Source organism: Lissotriton helveticus, chromosome 5_1, assembly GCF_964261635.1.
Source record: "Lissotriton helveticus chromosome 5_1, aLisHel1.1, whole genome shotgun sequence".
In the NCBI taxonomy this organism is placed as follows: domain Eukaryota; kingdom Metazoa; phylum Chordata; class Amphibia; order Caudata; family Salamandridae; genus Lissotriton; species Lissotriton helveticus.
Window position 1 is genome coordinate 520,277,685 of NC_136065.1, and position 21,142 is coordinate 520,298,826.

The 21,142-nt window shown below is 42.9% G+C and overlaps 1 protein-coding gene across 4 annotated transcripts in view; it reads right to left on the reverse strand.

The window, feature by feature from the left end:
- ZBTB40 (zinc finger and BTB domain containing 40) overlaps positions 1-21,142 on the reverse strand; it is a 267,262-nt gene that overhangs the window by 62,432 nt on the left and 183,688 nt on the right. The gene's annotated exons all lie outside the window — the stretch shown is intronic.

The following is a 21,142-nucleotide window of genomic DNA, read 5'->3' on the forward strand; positions in this document are numbered from 1 at the left end:
GGATTCATAATCCTCATCAGCCAGGCTATCTTGAATCCAGTGGCCAAGTGAGCAAGGGACTCACGTCTGAGCATACCCTGCCACACTTAGGGCGAACAAAGCGATACAAAAGGGGATGATGGACGGAGCGCTTGAGCAAATCAAACACTCACACCCAGTCAACTGATCTGGGTTTAATCCATCACCATTCTTTAGCCCACTCAGCCACCCCATTTCAGACATGGCCATATGCAAATCAGTCTGACCCTGTGCCTCATGGGAACAGTCCAGCCCGAACTGCCAAGCCATGTCTTCCATGGACCGGAAACAGGCATCCTGGGACTGGTTTCGGATTCATAATCCTCATCAGCCAGGCTATCTTGAATCCAGTGGCCAAGTGAGCAAGGGACTCACGTCTGAGCATACCCTGCCACACTTAGGGCGAACAAAGCGATACAAAAGGGGATGATGGACGGAGCGCTTAAACAAATCAAACACTCACCCCCAGTCAACTGATCTGGGTTTAATCCATCACCATTCTTTAGTTCCCATGAGGCACAAGGTCAGACTGATTTGCATATAGCCATGTCTGAACTGGGGTGGCAGAGTGAGCTAAAGAACGGTGATGGATTAAACCCAGATCTGTTGACTGGGTGTGACTGTTTGATTGATTCAGATGCTCCGTCCATCACCACCCCCTTTTGTACCGCTTTTGGCCGCCATAAGTGTGGCAGGGTATGCTCAGACGTGAGTCCCTTGCTCACTTTGCCACTGGAATCAAGCAAGCCGGGCTGAAGAAGGCTGTAATGCCAGAAACCGGTCCTCGGAATCTTGTTTCCGGTCCAGGGAAGGCATGGCTTGGCAGTTCGGGCTGGACTGTTCCCATGAGGCACAGGGTCAGACTGATTTGCATATGGCCATGTCTGAACTGGGGTGGCAGAGTGAGCTAAAGAACGGTGATGGATTAAACCCAGATCTTTTGACTGGGTGTGAGTGTTTGATTGATTCAGATGCTCCGTCCATCACCACCCCCTTTTGTACCGCTTAAGGCACAAAAGGCAGACATTGAAACATCAGTAAAGTAAAAGTCCACATTTGTAAAGCGCACAATCACCCGTAAGGGTCTCTAGGCGCTGGGGGGCCGTCGGGAAGATTAAGCGAGCTATTGCCCAGAGTCACATGGTGCTGGGCTGACCTGCCGCCGGAGCCGGGGATCGAACCTTGGTCCAGTAGACATGCTCTACACTATTCTGGAAGGATATGGTAAGAGAAAAAGGTGCCATTAAACTGGAGGGAGGAATATCTCAGCAAGATCCCCAAGAAAGGTGACCTGAGTAAATGCACCACAATACAGAGGGATAATACTATATCAACCCCAGGTAAAGTGTTGAATAGAGTCATCCTGAACAGAATGAAGGAACACGTTGTAAAACCAGCACGCTGGCTTACATATAGATAAATCCTGCACAGACAAGATTGGAAAACTGTGCATCATCATAGAGCAGTTGATAACCACCCCCTCTATATCAATTCATCACTTATGAGAAGGTATTCAAAAGCATGGACAGAGAGATCCTTAGGAAACTCCTCCATCACTACAGTGTGCCAGATAAACTCGTAAGAATCATCAGGAACTCTTACGGGGGAATGACCTGGAAGATAGTCAATGGAGGACAACTCACTGAAGCCATCCAGGTGAGGACTGGAGTCCACCAGGGTTGTTTGCTCTGCATTTTCTCTTCCTGCTGGCCATAGATTGGATTATGAAGACATCCACAGCAAGGAAAAGAAATGGGATCCAGTGGACACCTTGGACACAGCTCGACGACCTCGAATTTGCAGATGACCTGGCCTTACACTCCCATACTCATCGGCAGATGCAAAAGATCGACAATGTGGCAGCTGCATCCCCACAACCTGGCCTCAGCATCCAAAGGGAAGAAAACACGATTCTGAAAGATAACATAACATGTCCACCACAACTGCAGTCAATCTTGCAGATGATGCACTAGAAGCGATGAGGCCTGCACCTACATGGGCAGTTTCTTAAACAAGCAAGGCAGCACAGACGCCGACGTCAAGGCAAGGAACGGCAGAGCAAGGACTGCATTCATTCAGCTAAAGAAGATCTGGAGCTCCAAGGATCTAACACTGCAAACCAAGATCAGACTTTTTAACACCAATGCAAAGTTGGTTCTTCTGTATGTAACAGAAACTTGGAGGACAAAGTCCAGATGTTTAACAAACCCTCCAAATCTGCTGACCAAACACCATCAGCAACAACGACATACGGCAGCAGACTTTCCAACTCCCTGCTCATGAAGTAATCATGAAAAGATGCTTGGGCTAGATAGGTAAAACCCCTTGCAAGCCCATCACAAACACCGACCAGCAAGCCCTGACTTGGAGTCCGCAAGGGGAAAGGAAAAGAGGAAGGTCAAGAAACACCTTGCGCTGAGGCCTTGAGACGGACTACATGGTGACAATATTGATAACGCTGACAAGTAAGCATCTAAAAGAAAGGTGAGCCAAATGCTGTGGCATTCAAAGAAGACAAAAAGGCACCCTATTATCCCAGGAGGAGTAGTAGGTGTAAGTAAATAAGTAAGTTGGACTTGTCAATGTTGATAAAGCTGACAAATAAGTAGCCTAAAGAAACAAGAACCAAATGCTGTGGTATTCAAAGAAGACAAAAAGGCAACCTGTTAGACCCAGAGAAAATGCATCTAACAAATACCTTCAGCAGAACCCTGCAACCCTCTACCCAACTTACATACAGTGGCTATAGCTAGAAATCCAAGCATGGCTCTTGGTACAATGACAGGAGAGCATACCACATGTGCACCAGAAAAAGAGCCATATTCTGCCAATGTAATGGTAGAGTAGTGGCTGTAGGGTGAGTAAAAGCTTGCAGGCAGCCGTCAGTGTGCTTTGGGAGCATTAGCTGATGGGAAGTATAAGGGATTCCATGCACAATACTTCAGGACAAACAGAACAAAGGTCATACTCACTGGCCAGCGCTTTCAGTCATGGCAGTAAAAAGGGGACTGCAATGTCAAGTACCAGACTAGTGCAGCTTGCACTCTGATTAAAAGACACGGAGTAATCAGACCTTCATATCCAATCTGAGCCTTGGGAGCGGGGAGAATGATATTAAAGTGCATTTTCTTATTTACATCTTGCACCCATGCTAATGGTTTACACTAACAGAAGCACAAAATAAGCTTCTGTAGTCTTCTGCCGAGAAAGATGACGACCTATCAAACTTGTTAAGACCTCACAGAAGTGACACAGCAGACAAAAGGCTCTCCAAGCATGGGAGAAACAGACAGTGAAAGGGCCATTCTTATCAATTAGTAGATTGTTATTAACATTGATAATCAGAGGTTACCAATACCAGGTTTTCGTTGTCCAAAGGCAGATTCATTAAACCCTCAGATTGAGATCAACCAGCTACATAAAATCATCCTAACCATTCACCCTGCAAAGTGAACTGCCGTTAAAAGAAACAGCCTAGTCTTTCACCTGGATGCCAATAATACTTATTAAGGTATTTATTGCAGCAGCACATGCAGACGTAATGTTAACATGAGCGTGTGCAAACATACTAGAAAACTAAATACAGAACAAATTAAAGAGTTAGAGCCCAACTGGATGAGAGGCAATAATCTGATATTATCTGGAAACTACCCGGGGATACTCCGTATTTAAAATAAAGGTTTGTTTGAAGAGTTTTTTCATTAGGAGTCCCTTAAATTGCCAGTAGTTTGCATGGGTCAGGTGTATTGCATACTCCATGCAACCTCGTTTTGTAGCCTTTGCATGGTGTATCAATTGTGCTCCTGACACATGCGCCTGCCCCAATACTAAGAAATAAACATGCACAGATATATTAGGAGGTATTTCGAAGACATATTAGGGAAAGGGTTAATTGTTAATGGACAACGTATTGTAATTTCCAAGGAGATTTGGCTAACCTTGTTTCATCATTGGCAAGATGTTACTTGTGATCAGAATAGTCCTGCCTAAAATTTCAAATTCAATTTGACAATATGAAGACAGGGTTCCCAGCCATTATTAAATGGTACATCCCACACAGCAGCTCTGGTACTCTAGGTTATAAACTCTTATGTGACATGGCTTTTAAAACCCAGGGAAAATTCAGGATGGCGTTCTTGGATTCTAAGAAAGTAATGACAGTCCACAAATAACACTGAATGCTTTCATGTTGATCTCCCATGTGATCATCATGGTCAAAGTCAACATGAGAAACAAAGAAACTCTGGCAGAGCTAAAGTTAGTTCTATTCATCGCTGTGATTCGCCCACATCCTGATACCAGCCTACAGACTGCAAAGGGTGGACCCACAAATGAGGCACACATCCATACCACTTGCATCTTCTTTCTGACTTACTGAATTGAGGGAGTCAAACCTCCAGGTTGGAGATTGGGTAATAAATACCAGGAAGAGGAACGGAGAAGGGGAATAATAAAGGTAAGTGTTAATTCTTGTCCCTTTTCTATGCTCAGTCCCTAGAGACACATAATAATAATGAATATATCAAAGTGGCACACTGTAGACTCTTCGCTGATCAAACCGAGCATTTTGTGATTCTAGTAAGCTCCTGAAACGTAGTTTAATTGTACACAAAAGTGAACAAATTAAATATCTTCAACCCGGAAGTACAAGTTACCTTTGGTAACGCTCTTTCTGGTAGGGACTAACTAACTGCAGATTCTTCACATTGTGAATATTCTCCAAGCATCAGGCTGGATACAGACCTTTTTTAGCAGTACCACTGGACACCAGTAGATAGCGCCATTCGCCCCAGAAAGGACTTGTGGCGCATATATATGCCACAGTTCTGCGCCTTGAGGGCAGTTGCTTTTGAGGTTATCTGAGCCCCCAGACACAGAGCCCCATTAGTAAATTGGTTGTGACCAGAGTGCAGATTCCTAGAGTTGGCATCTTAATAATTAATAGAGTTCAATGCACAGAATGTTGAGAATGAGGGGGTCAGTGAAGAATCTGGATTTAGATATAGAGAGTAGACAAGAAAGAGCATTACAGTGGGTAAGTAACTTGTTCTTGCTATAAAGACTTATAACCACCAATTCCTCACTGTACCAAAGTAGTACCTTGTTGCATATTGATTCTTCATGTAATATGGCTGACAATAGTCATTAGCCTTTCCTTAGTGTTCTTACCTCCTCAGTCTCCCAGAATACCGGTGTGTGTGTTCTAACCTGTGCCTCACACTTCACTTTTACACTCGTTGCCCCAAAATGCTCTTTTGCCTTCATGAACTAAAATAGTTCAAGTCGTCTTAGACCTCCTATCTGTTTTTAATATTATTGTTGCTGTCTCCCATACTTTAAGCTTTATTTTTTATGTTTTGTTTCATTTCTTTTCTGTAAAGGAGGGAGATGTGTTGTATATTGATTCTTCATGTAATATGGCTGACAATAGTCATTAGCCTTTCCTTAGTGTTCTTACCTCCTCAGTCTCCCAGAATACCTGTGTGTGTTATAACCTGTGCTAGAGGGTTCACCTTGTGTCAGTTGATGGTCTGGTCAGCTGGCGAGGTGTGTACTCAGCTGTGTCTTGGAATACATCTACATTTAATCAACTAGAAGTATCCTGTCAACTATTTACAACATACCTATTTGGAGGTGGGTTTGAAATTGGACTTAAACCAAAAAGTCCTGCAGGTTCAAGAGGGCAAAATGCCCGTTTAGGTTCAGTGCCCTTTGTGGGTACAAGTGATTGAGTCTCTACTCTTCCTTAGAGGGGTGAGAAGTAGCAAAGGATGCTGGCAATGTGATATTTTGACCAAAGTGGAATGGCGTCACAACTTTCAGCAATGAGGACGGTTGCATCCGCAGAATCAGCTTGTCTGGGAAGACAGTGGTGTACGGCGGGTTGACAAGGAGAACTGGAAGCTCATTTAAACTCTGCACCGATGTTACGGTGGCGAAGAACTCTGTCTTCTGAGTGAGAAGCCTCAAATAACAGCTATGAAGCAGCTCAACGAGAGAACACATCAAATGTGTAAGGGTCAAACTAAGGTCCCACTGTGGCATGACAAAGGGAGAGGGAGGAAAAAGATATTTGGAGACCTTTCAAAATGTATATTTCAACAGATGATCTGAATAATTAGGGCCGGTTCAGCAACCGTAAACAGACCGAAAGGTACTCTAACCGTGCTTTAGCGATGTGGGGCAAACAACCAAATGTCAGATTACTTTGCATATATAGGGTCTATCTACTGTGTATGGCACCAAACCACAAATATGTCCCAATGACAGGCGCATACAGTTTTTGTCAAGGGACACCTGGGTGCCAAGATAACATTAACTATCTCCGGAGGACAGTCAAATGTGTGCAGCTTCCAGCGCTCAATCCCAAAGTATGAAGGTGGAAATTGTGAATGTAAAGGTGCTGAACTTTACCACATTGTTGTGACAGAAGATACTACCAGAGGGGCAGCCTGATCATTGGAGAGATGCTCATGCCCAGGAGTGCCCAATTTGGGGTCACTAAAATCACTTGGGCCCATCAGTCCTGATGTTCTTCAGAGCTCAAGGTGTTAGGGGTATTGGTGAGAAATCACACAGGAGTCCTGAGTTACCCCTGGTGAAACTCATCTCCTAGAGAGACATCTCAGAAACTCCAAGTCGCAGAACTGCTGACATTGCGTGCTCTTGGTGGTGGTGAATAAATTGAGCCAAGGTTCTCACTATTCGCAGAAGAGACCTTGCACCACCTCCAGGTCCAATTGGAACTATTCACATGATAGGTTTTGACAGCTATGATTCTGGTTCAGCATTAGGAAAATTCCTGGATACTCCAACCATTTCGAGAGGCGCAGTGCCTCATGGCACAGGATCCACAACCCCACCACCTAATTTATTGCAATACAACACAGTGGTGATGTTGTCCATAAGCACCTGCACCAGAGTCCCCTTGATGGATGGAATGTAGGTTTTTAATGCCAAGCGGATAACCCTCAGGTGCAGAAGATTGATATGGTGCCAGGACTCCGCAGAAAATCCAGAGGGCTTTGATCTCCACCTCTCCCGGGTGGCCACTTCAACACAGAAGTGATACATCGGTCATCACTGTATGGGAGGGTAGGGAGAGGGGTCTACCTCTAACACAATTGCAGTCCCTAAACCACCACTGCAGACCTTCAGTCTTTCTGACGAGTGGCCCACTGAGACTTGTGTGCTTGACCGGCAGGATGCAGGAGGTCATCAGTCCCGCAGCCTCAGAGGCGACCTCACTGAAATCCAGGACAGAGCCTAAAAGATCTGGATCAAAGCCTGGATGTACAGGACTCTCCTTTCCTGAGGAAAGACACAAAGCCAAACCGTTTACAGAATGGCTCAGATGACGGGGAGCATCTGAGAAGTAGTCAGGTACTACTCCAGCACGTTGATAGAAAACTCCAAAGATGACAGGAGTCTTACTGTAGTCTGAAAGTGGTTGACGACTCCCTGGGGCGAGGTTGCCAGTAACAGTCAATTGTCGAGGTAGGGGAAGACTGAGAACCCTGACCTGACCTCTGAAGATGTGATGCTACCACAGCCATCACTTATGTGAACACTCTGGGGACACTGGTGAGATCAAAGGGGAGCACTGACAACTGAAAATGCCCCAGACCCACCACGAACCACAGGTAGCGCTGATAGGCCTGCAGCCCGGGTATATGGAAATAGGCATCATGCAGATCCAACTTCAACATCCAGTCTCCAGGGTATAGGTCAGGGAAGACCTAGGCTAGGGTGAGCATATTGAATTTGTCCTTTCAGAGAGAGGCATTAAGGGTGCACAGATCTAAGATAGGACAAATGTTTCAGTTTATCTTTGGCACCAGAAAGTAGTGGAAGTAACAGTCCCGTCCCACTTCTGGAGTGGGCACCCTTTCGTAGCCCTTTGACCAAAAGCGATTTCAGTTCCTGCTGTAAGACAGACTGGTGGCCCTATGTCAGTTGTTCAAGGGATGGTGAACGGTGTGGCGGATCTCCATGAAGAGTAGGGCATACCCACTCTAGAAAATTAGTAGGAACCACCTGTGTGATGTCATGGCCTCCCAGTCAAGTAGAAAACATTGAATCCTGTCGCCGAGTGGGAGGCTGTGTTCCACTAAGGGCATGCTAGAGAGGTTTGTTAAGTGGGGCCACTGGCGGGTATGGGGTAATTTTCAGTTTGCTGACTGGCAAGGTGTCCCTGACCGCGTGACCAGTGAGTGCCACAGCCTCAGCAACAATAGGGCTGGTCACCTTGCTGAAGCAGCTGTTGGTATAGGGTACCTCTGCAGAAACTGCAAAAGGCACGGTGGGTGAATGTGACTTGTGTGGCGGGGCAAATACGCCCAGGGAGTGTCCTGTGGCTCTGCTCTCTTTGAACCACTCCATGGTGGAACCATTCTTGTTCCCTAAGAGGCGAGTTCCGTGAAAGGGCATGTTTATAAAGGACAGGATATCACTTGAAAAACCCATTGACACAACCAGGCATGGCGACAAATGGCAACACTAGAGCCAAAGGCTCACACAACAGAATCCATGTTATTGAGGCCACAACAAATTGCAAATTTTGACGTGTCACAGCCGTTCTGTATGGCTTGGTTTAGGAAAAGTTTGAGATCTTCTGGGACATCTGGGAGGCCTTGAGCAATCGAATCCCAGAGAGTGCAAGAATGCTGCCTAGAAGGCAACTAGCATTGAATTACCTCCAGACCACGAAAGTGGAAGTAAACAACTTTTCCCTTGAGGTATCAACTCTCTTGGAAACCCTATCGGGGGAGTAGTCGGGAAAGTATTTGGGTGTGCCCGATTAGTGGACGCCTGCACCACCAAGCTCTCAGGAGGAGGGTGCGGAGACAAAAAGACGGGGCTGTCAGAGGAGAGTCGGTGGCGTGTCTCAATTTGGCGACTGATTGGGGGACCAGAGCAAGATTTGGACCAGGCCCCAGGATGGTATTAGTGAGTACTACGTGGAAAGGTAGCAGTGACTCAAAAGAGGTATCTGCTGACTAAAGAACTTCAGTCAGAACATTAGTTTTGACTTCTAAGGAGGGAAGTTAGAGGTCAAGAACACTGGCCATCTCCTCATGACCACTGCAAGAAAGCAGTTTCGTCAGAGTAAGAGTTAACGTTCCAACTGAGTTTATCATTGACCTCCTGACTATCTCTTTGTCTCACAATTATTTTGAATTCAAAAGCAAGTATTTTTTTTACAAATAAAGGGCACTTCAATGGGGGCTTCCTGTGTCCCCAACTTTGCAATCCTGTATGTCAATCATTTTGAGAGACATAACATATATGATTGCTCAGTTCATCCATTCTTTTACAATGTACGTCATTTGAACGGAAAATGAAGCAAATCTGACCCTTTTTCTTGAATGGCTCAATTCCTGCTCTCCACATTTCAAATTTACACCTCATTCAAGTAAGGAGCAAGAGGATTTTTTTTAGATCTCACCATTGTCCATCATTAGGGCAAGCTAGAAACAAAACTCCACACCAAACCGAGTTCCTGCAATACCCTATTACAATATGCAAGTTACCATCCTAAAGGCCCTGAAAGATGGATTGCCTTTTGGACAATTCCTGCGTATATGTAGAAATTGCAGATTTTGAGTACTTTCGGAGGCTGACATTTTAGCTAAAAAACTTGAGCATCATGGGTACCCCGAAAGTTAATCAAAAGATCGAATAAAAGGGCTTGGTAAGCCATCAAGAAGTATTTGCTTGTTGCCCAACCAGTTAAAAAGATGGAGCAAATTCCCTGTGTGACTACTTTTAGCACACAGAGCAATCAAATTACTAAAATCATCCAAAAAAACACAGGCCATTAATCCAAGCCATAGGTATTGATAAAGAACAACCTTTGTTTCCCTTCAAAAGAGGCTGAAATATCCGAGACCATCTGGTACAAGCCTCTCTGCCCATGGCCAATTGCCCCGATTAAGTCTGCATGTGGGGTCTTGATTGGATTGTGGGGCACTATTGCCGTGGTAATTGCTTATTGTTTGATTCTACATTTAATACTAAAAATTTCTATGTGATGCTATTGTGTATAATCTCAGGGACCAAACTAACTGCAATTCTTGAAATGTCGTTTATGCGCTGTGGTACCCTTGTAAATTCATTTTTATCAGTCAGACAACTCAGAAAATCAAGACTCACCTTTCACAACATAAAAGTCGCATCGAGTGTCGAAATTAACAAGCTCCCCTGGTGCCTCACTTTCATGAATTCAACTATTCACCGGTTGAAATAAAATGGCATGTCATTGAACTTATACAGGAACCTCCACGCAGTGGCGACATTCAATGGTTGCTGAATAAAGCTGAATGCTGCAGGATCCTACGTTGCGATACCATGAATAAGGGGCTAAATACACTGGAGGAGTGTAATTCTATCATTGTACATTGATGTCTTATTTATTTGTTTAACGATTAAGGGTAACCTCACTATATGCACGTTTCATGAATGTAATTGATGTTTACTTATAAAGTACTCAATGTTACTTTTTGATTTATGTATACTACATGATAATTCTCTTGGTCAATTGTCTATTATGGGATGATATATTGACTTTGAGTCCCTATTGATAATAGATGTTCATGACAATGCTGGTTATTGACAAAAATGTCTGAATATTTAACATCTCGTTTCTATATATGTGCACGGCTTTTTTAATAGGTATCTTCCCTTCTAATTTTTTTTCCAGCTCTCTTCTTTATTTTTGATTCAAAAACCCCCTTCTTTATTTATTTTTTTTATTCCCGATTTATTTATCTAATTCTAATTATTTATGATCTTCGGCCAGCAAATCTGTTGATCTCTTAAAACATGCATCATCTCGATGAGCAGTTCCTTCTGATGCTACTCCCAATACACCGCCTTTGCTTGTAAGGTGCAGACAACTGTTGCAGGCCCACAGTTTCCGGTTACAGATCATATTCAATTTTTTTTAATTTACTTTTCTGATGTACCTATTTATTGTAATCATTCACTGGTCATTGGTCAGTAAATCTGACACTTTCTGAGGCACATATAGTCTCTCCTCAATTTCTATACCATCTGTGAGCAATGCCTCTACAGACGCTGCTCCTAACACGTCGACATTGTTAGTACGGTTTTCCTAATCGATGTAGACCTGTAATTTAAGGCACTGGAGTACACCCAAATTATACCTTAATTATTCTTCATTATTTTGATTTACATTCCTGGAGTACCCATTAATTTTAATTATGGACGATCAGCGATCAGTAAGTTTGTCGATTCCCAAGACACACAGTCTTTCTGAGATCTCTATACCATCAGTGAGCAGGGTCTTTTTAGACGCTGCTCCCAACAAGTCAGCATTGCTCATGTGGTGTCCAAAATTGATGCAGGCCCATAGTTTGGGATAGGTGAGTATCACCATTTTTGACTCGTATTTTAAATACTTTGAAGAATTATATAATTTTACTAAGCACAAATTTGTGACTTTTTCATTTTCATTAGATAATAAATTATCTCTCTTTGTGCCGGCCATTGAGTCTGTACTGGCATTCGTACGAGGCCCAAAATTTGTTCCGATGCCACTCTCCTTCTTTGTTTTAGTACCTTCACGACTGGTTAGTTTGGATTAATTTTTTATTTTTGGTTGAGTTTGCCGGTTTGCTCTAGTTTTTATTATTTTCTCTTTTTGATAACTAGGACTCCTGACTCATTCAGAGCCTTCTTGATTAAACATATTTTTCTAATGGCCACAAATTCATTAGCCTATACTCTTGAATGGGATCTTAAACAAGTAGGTCCTTATTCAATGTGATCACTAAAGGGTTTTATGCTATATAAGATCTATGCAGGCACTATTGGTGGGGGAAAAAACGTGGTGTTTTTTCTTTCCTTTCTCTGTTTTTATTTCATTTTCAAATGCATGACCTGGTGAACATACTTACTTGCCCTCTGGTGTGAATACAAGAATGAGTACCCTGACTTGCTTCCCTTATCTGGTATGCTTGATATTAGGTTTTAATTTTTTTTTTCTCACTTTTTTCCCAATGGTAAATAACCATAATTCAATGCATGAGATTGGCTTTTTAGCCTTTTGCAATGTTGCTAGTAATTGAATTTGATTTTCTGTTTGTTGATACCCCAGTATATATTTCTTTCAACATTCCCTGCTGAATTCCCTGTCAATTGTTTGTTCGTCTTGATGATGACCATGCTAATTTTATTTGGTCGAAACGCAGTTGATGCTCATCTTTGGCCCCTATTCAAAAGGATGCATTAATTGCCTCTCTTGGCTTTGTGTTTAGTCCAATCAGTGTTTCTGTGAATGTATCTGCCTCTGCCGTTGTTTCTCTGTTTACACTGTTAATTGTATTTTCTGATCTTGTTTTTATGTAATTGTGTGAGCACCGTTAGTTTAAGATTGTGTTGTCTTTATACATTATGTTCTTAGTAAAAAATTGTGTTTATTTCGTATGGCTATAAATATTCTTTTTCCAATTTCTTATGATTTGTTTTTTCTTTACTGTATTTCATTCTTTTACAGTATTATTTTTTATATATGCTATTTATGCTTTGTATAACTATGTACTTGAACCTTAATTAGTATTATAGTTGGATAAGAGATATGGCCAGAGTCAGGATTAGTGTCAAGACCACCAGCATCCTGGAGGTCATCATACCAGTTTTTTTTTGTGGCAGGGTTGGCAATTTCATCTCCTGAATCTTAGTCATTATGGAAATCTGTTCGGAAAAAAGGAATGCAATGTATGAGATCCCCCTTGTGGAGGTGGGACGTTAAGTTGGCCTGGCTGCGGTTCGATGTAAACCAAGCGCCGCTTCGGAGTAGAAGAGCCCAATGGAATCCCCTGCTCTGGAGTTTGAGGAGTCAGCATTGGCATCCATGCTCTGGAAACTGTCAAGGATCATGGAGCAGGAGGTGGTACAAGAGATGGTAAAGAAAGGCCCAGTGTAGCAGTCAGAGGGTACACCTGATGCAGAGGGTGAACATATTGGTGGTATCCTAGATCCAGTATCTCTCAGCTCCTTAGGGCCTGTAGTAGAACCAGAGGGAGGCAGAAGGGATTCAAAGATTCAGAGCATGGCACTGTGTCTCTTGGATCTGCCTCAGTGTAACAGCCGGTCCTAGAAACTTGAAATGTACAGGAAAAAGCTGCAGGATGGACTTGGACTTCGACCAACTTCAAGAGTGAGATCAAGAGGCACGGTGACGCGCCTGTGCCTTCTCAAGAGCATGAGTGGTGAGAAGAGGCAGAGTCCCGCTTAGATCTTCTGCATTTTAATCCTCAACTAACACAACCAGTTGGAGTGCAATGACAATCAACCAAGGGCTAGACACCTGCGACTTCTGGACCGGAAATGGGACCGCCCCTTGGACGCGGACCATTCACGAAGTAGAGTGTTCCAGAGCTTGGCAACATACAGTCTCGCATTGTTGTCCCATACGACCTTCAGTTTCGTTGATACTAAGTCACTGTAGGCCTTAGAGACGTGACTCTATACCAGGCACCACAGGCAAACGGATGAGGACCCGTCACGCACATTTGCTTGCACCAGGCCTTACAAGGTTTAAAACCTCTCATTCTGGGAGGTGACACTTCCCTTGCACACTGTAGATTTCTGAGGTAAAATAAGTCTCAAACAATCGAGGGGGGCTCCGGATCCACGTGTGGTGGCGCAGAAAGAACAAAACTGAAGTCAGCATGCATGGGTGGCGGTCATACGGGGATCCGTGTGTCACTTCCAGAGTAAAACAATGTCAGCTGAGAGCCCTATGATGCCACCTACCGGGCATGCAGGGAGTACTGCTCGAAAATTTCCAGATCAAGTTTGATGCCCTTGATATAGTGAAAAGGTGGGGAATTTGTGATTATAAGTATCCATCAGAAAGAGAAGTCTAGCAAGATGGAGTACCTGACTTGTTGTTAGCCCAGGTTGGAGCTATTTGAATGAGAGTGAAAGACATTTGCCTAAGGTGTCTCATGCAAATAGAAGCAGACGCAGTGGGAGAGGTGGAACCTTGAGCCTTCGACTCTAGCAAATAGGTCAGTTTATGGAGTGTCTCACGAGTGGAAGCATGTTAGAAGGACTTGGGGTGGAGTTCTCACTCATGGACTTGTTGATGCATCCTGTTGAGTAGGTCGGCAAAGTTGTTGGCCACTCTTGGAAGATGTTTCACCATTAGGTAAATCCTGAGGTGAAGCCGGTTCCAGATCCTCTGTGCTAGGTGAGAGAAGTGAGATGAAAGAGTGCCCAGTGTTTCAGTATTTAATACATCACTGTCATGCTGTCTGTTTCGATTACAACTGCTTTTGCTCGAATGAGCAGAACAAAAGCCTTGAGAGTGAGCTACAGGAGCTCTAAGAAGCTGATATGGTGACCCTGCCTCGCACCTTGTTGATGGATGCTCACCACTGCAGAGAGTGTTGCACATTGGCCTGAAGCAACACTAGATATTCCTACTGAACCCGAGCATATGGCTATCAAGATGCCATCATTCCTAGAAGGGGCATGTTTTTGCACACAGGAATATAATGGTGTGGTTAAAAAAGAGGCAGCAATTGATGTGGGCTGGCAACCCTTTGCTGGTTGGGATATGCCTTGGCAGTGAGTGTGCCGAGAATAGAGCCTGGCAATGGCTGCAACTGTGGTGGCAGAAAAGGGGACTGTGTGAAGTTTATGGTAATACCCAGTGTGTGAAGGAGGGAGTTTGTTGCCCGTGTGTGCGCCCTGCAGTGTATTTTGCTGCTGATCTTAATGCAACCAATCGTTGAAGTATGGGAATATACGAATGGCAGCGAAAGTGTAACATGACCACTCCCAGACACTTCGTGAACATCCTTGGGGCAATGCTGACTTTGAAAGGTAATACCTTGTACTGGGTAATTAAGGGAACTTGCCATGAAGCAAAGGTGCTTGCAATGAGTGGGGTAGAGGGGAATGCGGAAAAAAGTCTTTGTGATTTAGTGCCATCACAAAGTCTACTTGTTCCAGGAGAGGGGTGACCTCTTGCACCATTGTCATTCTTAAGTGTTCTGACAGGATGTAGTAGTCTAGGGGCCTGAGATTGAAGACTGGTGAGAGGAATCGGTCTTTTGGTGGGTGAGTACAGTGAGTATACCATCTGCCGTGGTGCTGTTGATTTACATGCTCTATGTCCCCCTTTCATAGGAATGAATGTACCTCTTCCTGGGGAGGTGGATGTGTTTAGTACTGAGCTAGTAAGTGAATGGGGATGTTGGGAGGAGTGGCATGTAGTTTAAGGCAATAACAGTGCTGTATAATGCCTATCACCCTTTTTTCTGATGTGAGGGAGATAAAAGCCCCCTCAAACACTTCACTGATGAATTTCACAACAAAGAGGAAAAAATAGTCTCGGAAGGAAAAGCCACTATCCAGATATTATAGAGCACCAGTAACTCCTGCTCTAAGGCAACTACAACTTGTGCACTTGCCATACACTGGTAATTACATATTACATCCTTAATGACATATTCTATGACAACCACTTATAAGATCAATGTAAAATCTGAAATGACATTATTGATGACAACTCTGTACAAGACAGAGGAGTTGGTTATAGTTACTTTATGGCACAAGTTATACCTACGTGAGAGAACTAGAACTGCTCAATTTCAGTGCTTTTGCTTGTTTAAAATGGTAAGTCTTAACTGGCTCTTTCACCTAACTATGTCTGTTTAACAGGTAATAATGTTAAAACAACAGAATCCATACATTCATTATTTTCTTTCCTATCCACATCGTTATACATGATTCAAACTCCAGCCAATCAGAATCCACCTGTCCCAGATGTTGCCCTGCCAAAGGCGTCCAACTGTCAGATTTATTTTCTAAAGCATGTTCAGTGTGAGGAGCCCATGGCAGCGTTTCTGTATTAGGAGATGTTTTGACAGATACTGTCAAAAAAATTCAGCACAATAGGACCATGGCTGAGATTACAAGTACAAGATTTTTATTTAGGGTTTGTAAAGCCTGTGGAAAGAGGAAATATATGTGGATGATCCACACTCTGAGTGCCTTCTATTGTTTACACCCAACCGAGTATGAAATATGTAAGAACTTTTCCACAAAGACCTTGAAGGATCGTACAAAGAGGTTTGGCTCTTGCAATTGTGGAGGAGATGATCGAGAAAGACTCAAAACATCAAAAAGAGCCATTAATATCCAGCACAGAGAGTCAAGGACGGTGACTTCCAAGCACTTGGACGCCCTCGGGCAGCAGCCGCGCTATACAAATCCCCTTTTCATTTCATTTCATTCATTTCATTTCATTTCAAGCAGGCAAAAGGACCCCCTGGCCATGCCATTAAGAGTGAGATATCTGGTCAGCCATGTTCTCGTGGGAAGCTACGCGAGAAATGTGATGTGGCCAAGACACACAAAGACAAGAGTGTGGCCCTGAGAAAGGAACACAAGTGAAGATGCTTACGGTCTTTCCAGGGACTGGTCACGTGTGGTCTTCAAAGAGCAGTGACAACAAGCCATCGACGAAGAGAGAATCAGCGTCATTGGTTAGTAAACATACCACTCAAGGTACGCAGTTGACTGGCTTGTAAACGAAAGCTGTACTGCAAGTAAGCGGGGAACCGCTGATAAAGACGCCATGGTCGAAAAGAGGAGTACAGTCGAGGAGATCATTGCCTTCGAGGAAACCATAGCCATGGACTGGGAAAGTACTGTAGACCAGGAGATCGCCATGAGGGAGAATGTTGCAGAATAACAAAGATGCCATCGACAATGGACTGGTCGTTGAGGACGATTAGATCTTCACTTGAAGAAAGCTACAATAAAGACACTGTTGTCAACAAGATATTTGCTGGGTCAAATGAAGGAATTTCCAACTCCAATGTTGAGAGTGGAACATCCAAACATAGAACTGCAAGCAATGGTAGGGGTGCCTGTTCCAATGCAACCACCAAGACTTTTAATGTGGGACGGTTCTTCAGGATTGGATAAAGAAGCAAAACAGTTGTAATAGGATTATCTACGGGATGCCAGTAATTATCCTGATGTGAGGCCTTCTTCAGAGATGAAGAGGGGGCAGAGGAAGAAGGTTAAGCAACACACCCTGAGCAGTGAAATGTCCAATATTTTAATTATGAGGAGGGTGAATATTGCGATCAATATGTGAATATTGCGATCAATATGATCAGTATGAAGTTCAGAGTCAAAAACCTAGACCATTAGTAGATAGAACAAGAAAAGATAAACTGATTCAACCATCGAAGAGACTGGTGCAAGTACCGATGGAGATGCTTAAAAAAAGTGCAGAAATTATAGCAGACATTTATAAGAGGCTACCACAATATTCGCAGACTAAGCTGCAGTCTTGAATGTTAGAGACATCACAACAACCAGATTTTATTCACAGAAATCCCATTCCCTGCAGACACCCAAGTCCCAATAGGAGGTCAAGACCCTAATACACACATTCTTTGCACTGTATCGGACCCTCTGTGGGTATGTAACCTCTTGTGCATAATCAATGACATGTGGGTAGCAAAATCCATACAATGCAGAGCATATGCCCTGTGTAAAACTGTTAATGGAGAGCCCACTCACTCTAGATACAGAAGTCCCACAGAGTGGACAAGCCCATTCTATGCATATCCTTCATTCTGTGCCTGACGATTTGAGGGTAGATGACTTCTTGTGTGCAATGTGGCCAAGACCCTGCAATGCATTGCCTTTGCTTAGTACAGAGGTCATCATGACATCCACACCCCATTAGGTGCCCAAGTTCGCATTTGGCACAGGCTTTGTCCTCTACTGAATCCTTTGCGGCTAGTCAGGCTAGTCTCACTATAGCTCATCGAAGCTACCTTAGGTGTGAAACCCTCACTATGCATTTTCTTATCCTATCTTACATGTCCTTTGAGGGGAAGGGGGAGTAGATTTTGTTTTTAAATACAAAATTTGATTGGTCCTGAACTACTTGCACAGTACTGGATAAATTCCCATGAAAATTGGTTATTTAACCAGTATGGTATCGCTGTACTATATCTACTAAGAAGTGGCACAGTTCTGCTCTCTCTCTGGACTGGCATACTTTCTGTAGGCATGCAGCAACACATGCACCCTTGTGGCACACTCCAAAAATGTCACAGTTATGCAGATGATAGTTTTCCTGCACAAAAAAGGTGCCGTAAGGCCATTTCCTCATTTAATGTATATTGCAGAATGAAGCACATATTCTTCCTTACACCAGCCTCACCAAGGCATAGAATTTAGGGGCAAATCCATATCTACATGTTTTTGTAGACATAAATTTGCATCAAAATCCATAGGTGGAAGCACAGGGATGCCCATACACCACCTATGGTACACCCACTTGACACAAAGTACAGTAAGACAGCATATTGCACTGTGCTGCATTACTTTTGCTTACAAATCAACACAAATAATGATTTGTGTTGGTTTATAAATACCAGCCTGAATTTTGCGTCAGGTGTCCCTTAAAAAGTATTGCAAAATCTTAGTACATCTTGCAGAAATTAATATTATTTTAAGTGTTTATTTTTTAGTTACACGTATTACAATAGGCTTACCTTTTATATGTATGTAAAGACTGCTACAGCAATCTAGTATGATACAGTGGCATAAAGAAACACGAGAAACAAATATATACATTTTTCTACTTTTAAATGAAGATAGGGGGTTCTAAAAAAACTGTAGTTCTTTTTTTAGAAATTATTTTTTGAATTTTTTGAGTGATTAAACTTTTAAAAAGAGGGCATTTGAAATTGGAGATAAACACAAATAACCCCACTTTCCCTTTCCGCACTGGTTTGCCAGGACCAACTTATCTCTGACTGATGCACTCTGCTCTCTAACCACACTACTTTGCTGCACTTCCCACATACATGTGCTGCTACGCATTGTTTGTGTGGCTGCTTCCTTGGAACACTTCTGGTGGGTCAGTGCTTCCAGGTCTGATGGAGGGTCCGGATGTGGATTTAGACGCCTCCTCTCATCACATTCCCGCTTTTCTCTGGCAAGGCTTTTGTGGTCGCATGATCTCATGTGCTTCCACAGTCCCTGTGGGAGCAATTTTTAGAAATATCCCATGAGAAGTAATGCTCAAACATTCAGCAGGTTACAATTTAGCCAGACACCTTCTTCCCTGTAGGGATTGTGAAGGGCTGCCAGACAAACGACTCCTTGATGGAATTTCATCCTGCTGTTGTTTCATGTTTTCTTTTTCCTCTTCAGATGCCATTCTAAATGTTAAAACCCTCAAAAGTTTACTGAAGTGCAAAAAAACACAGGAGGGCACAGCAAAGTGTTACTACCAATTGAGGTTGAAAGGATGGGACATTCCTGTAAACGGAGCAAGACAACAATTTGAACCAATCCAATGGCTTTTATGTGTGTCATAGGTCCTGTGGAACTATTTTTGGGTACCACGGAGCCCAAAAAGCGAGGCAAATTCAACAAAAGGAGTCAAGGGGTCTTCATGAATTGATCTATTTAGGAAAGGTCTAGCTCAAAGTTAATTTTAAATTACACTTTGATACCAAACACTATTTTTTATGTTTTTTGTGATTGATATGGTACTCCAGCAGCACCCAGACAAGGAAGTAAAACCCACATTGAACTCCAGCCGGTTCCTTGTATTGCATGGCTCCTACGAGAGTACCACAAGAGCATGCAAAGTGAAAAGAATTTATAAAATGATTAAGACATGTTAAGTTTTAACATTAAAGCATACTACAGAAAATTCACTACAAAATCTGAAGGCATAATTGGCATTATGCCCAACATTCTTACTTAGATTTTATTTTAAATTAAAAACCCAAGAAATTCACTGGAAAAACCAAAGGTTAAAATGATGTGGCAGTTCAGTGATGTCAGTCATGATGGACCGTTTTAAATAAAAAAAACACTGAAACGTGGGAGCAATTAATGGTTTAGCGAGCTAACTATAACTTGCTGCCTTGCCATGCACTGCTTATGACATCACATAATGCATTACTCATGACATGTTAAGTGATACAATTGATGACATTACTAATGACATCTCAAATGTCAACATTGATGAAATCATCCAAACTACTGCTGCTCAAATTAGTGTATACAGTCACATAATTTCATATAACAAAGTCATAAGTGAATGGCGCTGAATCCCGTAACCCATAATTTAACTTGAATGTAGATTTGTGCCTGTCCAAATTACTAATAGTGTTGCCTTGAAGAGAAGTGGAGAGGATGTAGCCTAGCGACTAGAGCGTCGACCTCGAACCTGGCCACCCAGGTTCGAGTCTCAGCAACAACGCTAAATATCCTGTGATTCTAGACAAATCACTTAATCTTCCCATGCCTAACAAAAATTAATATATCCTTCGGTAACAAAACTGGTGCTATGTAAAGCGCTCTTATACTCGATGTCTCGGGTCTAGTTCGCACTAGATAAAACTGTGTGATTTACTCTGATAAAAGTTTAGAAAAAGAGCTCATTATAAATAATAGTAGAGGTTTTAAACCAAACAATACTTCAGAAAAACAAGGTATCTAATGAGCAAATATAGTAAGACTTACAGAGATACCTTTGAGAAAGGCTGTATAATAAATCAATGTTTTAGGAACAATCCACTATGAGAAAAAAGTGAAGCTACCCTTCTCAGTAAATGTGTTACCAGTACATTACTGTAAACAAGGTGACATGAATGAAAACTCATGTAGGGATTTAAACAAATGGAATATACAGTGCACTTTTATAATATGCAAATATTCCTGTGCAGAAGTTATGTTATTATTATTCTAAGCATTGTTTTAATGTTTTAAGCTATGTTCATCAAGTCAGCAACATTGCATGTAGACACCAAACCGATTTAGAGAACAAGATCATAATATGCACAGCCTTCGCCATGAACCTAGCCCTTCAGGAATAGCCAACCTCTTATGGGAAATCAAGTATGGGTAGGTTAGTACCTGGTGCGGACAGTCTTCACCTCTATGCACAACAACTATTGGAGAGGGAAGACACCCCCTCCCCCCCAGGCAATCAAGTTCGCTTCGGAAGCCAAGCTTTTAAGCACAGACTTTGCCCTGAAAGAAACTATTGGTGGATAGGCAACCTCTCATAGTCAATCAATAAAACACGGGCCAG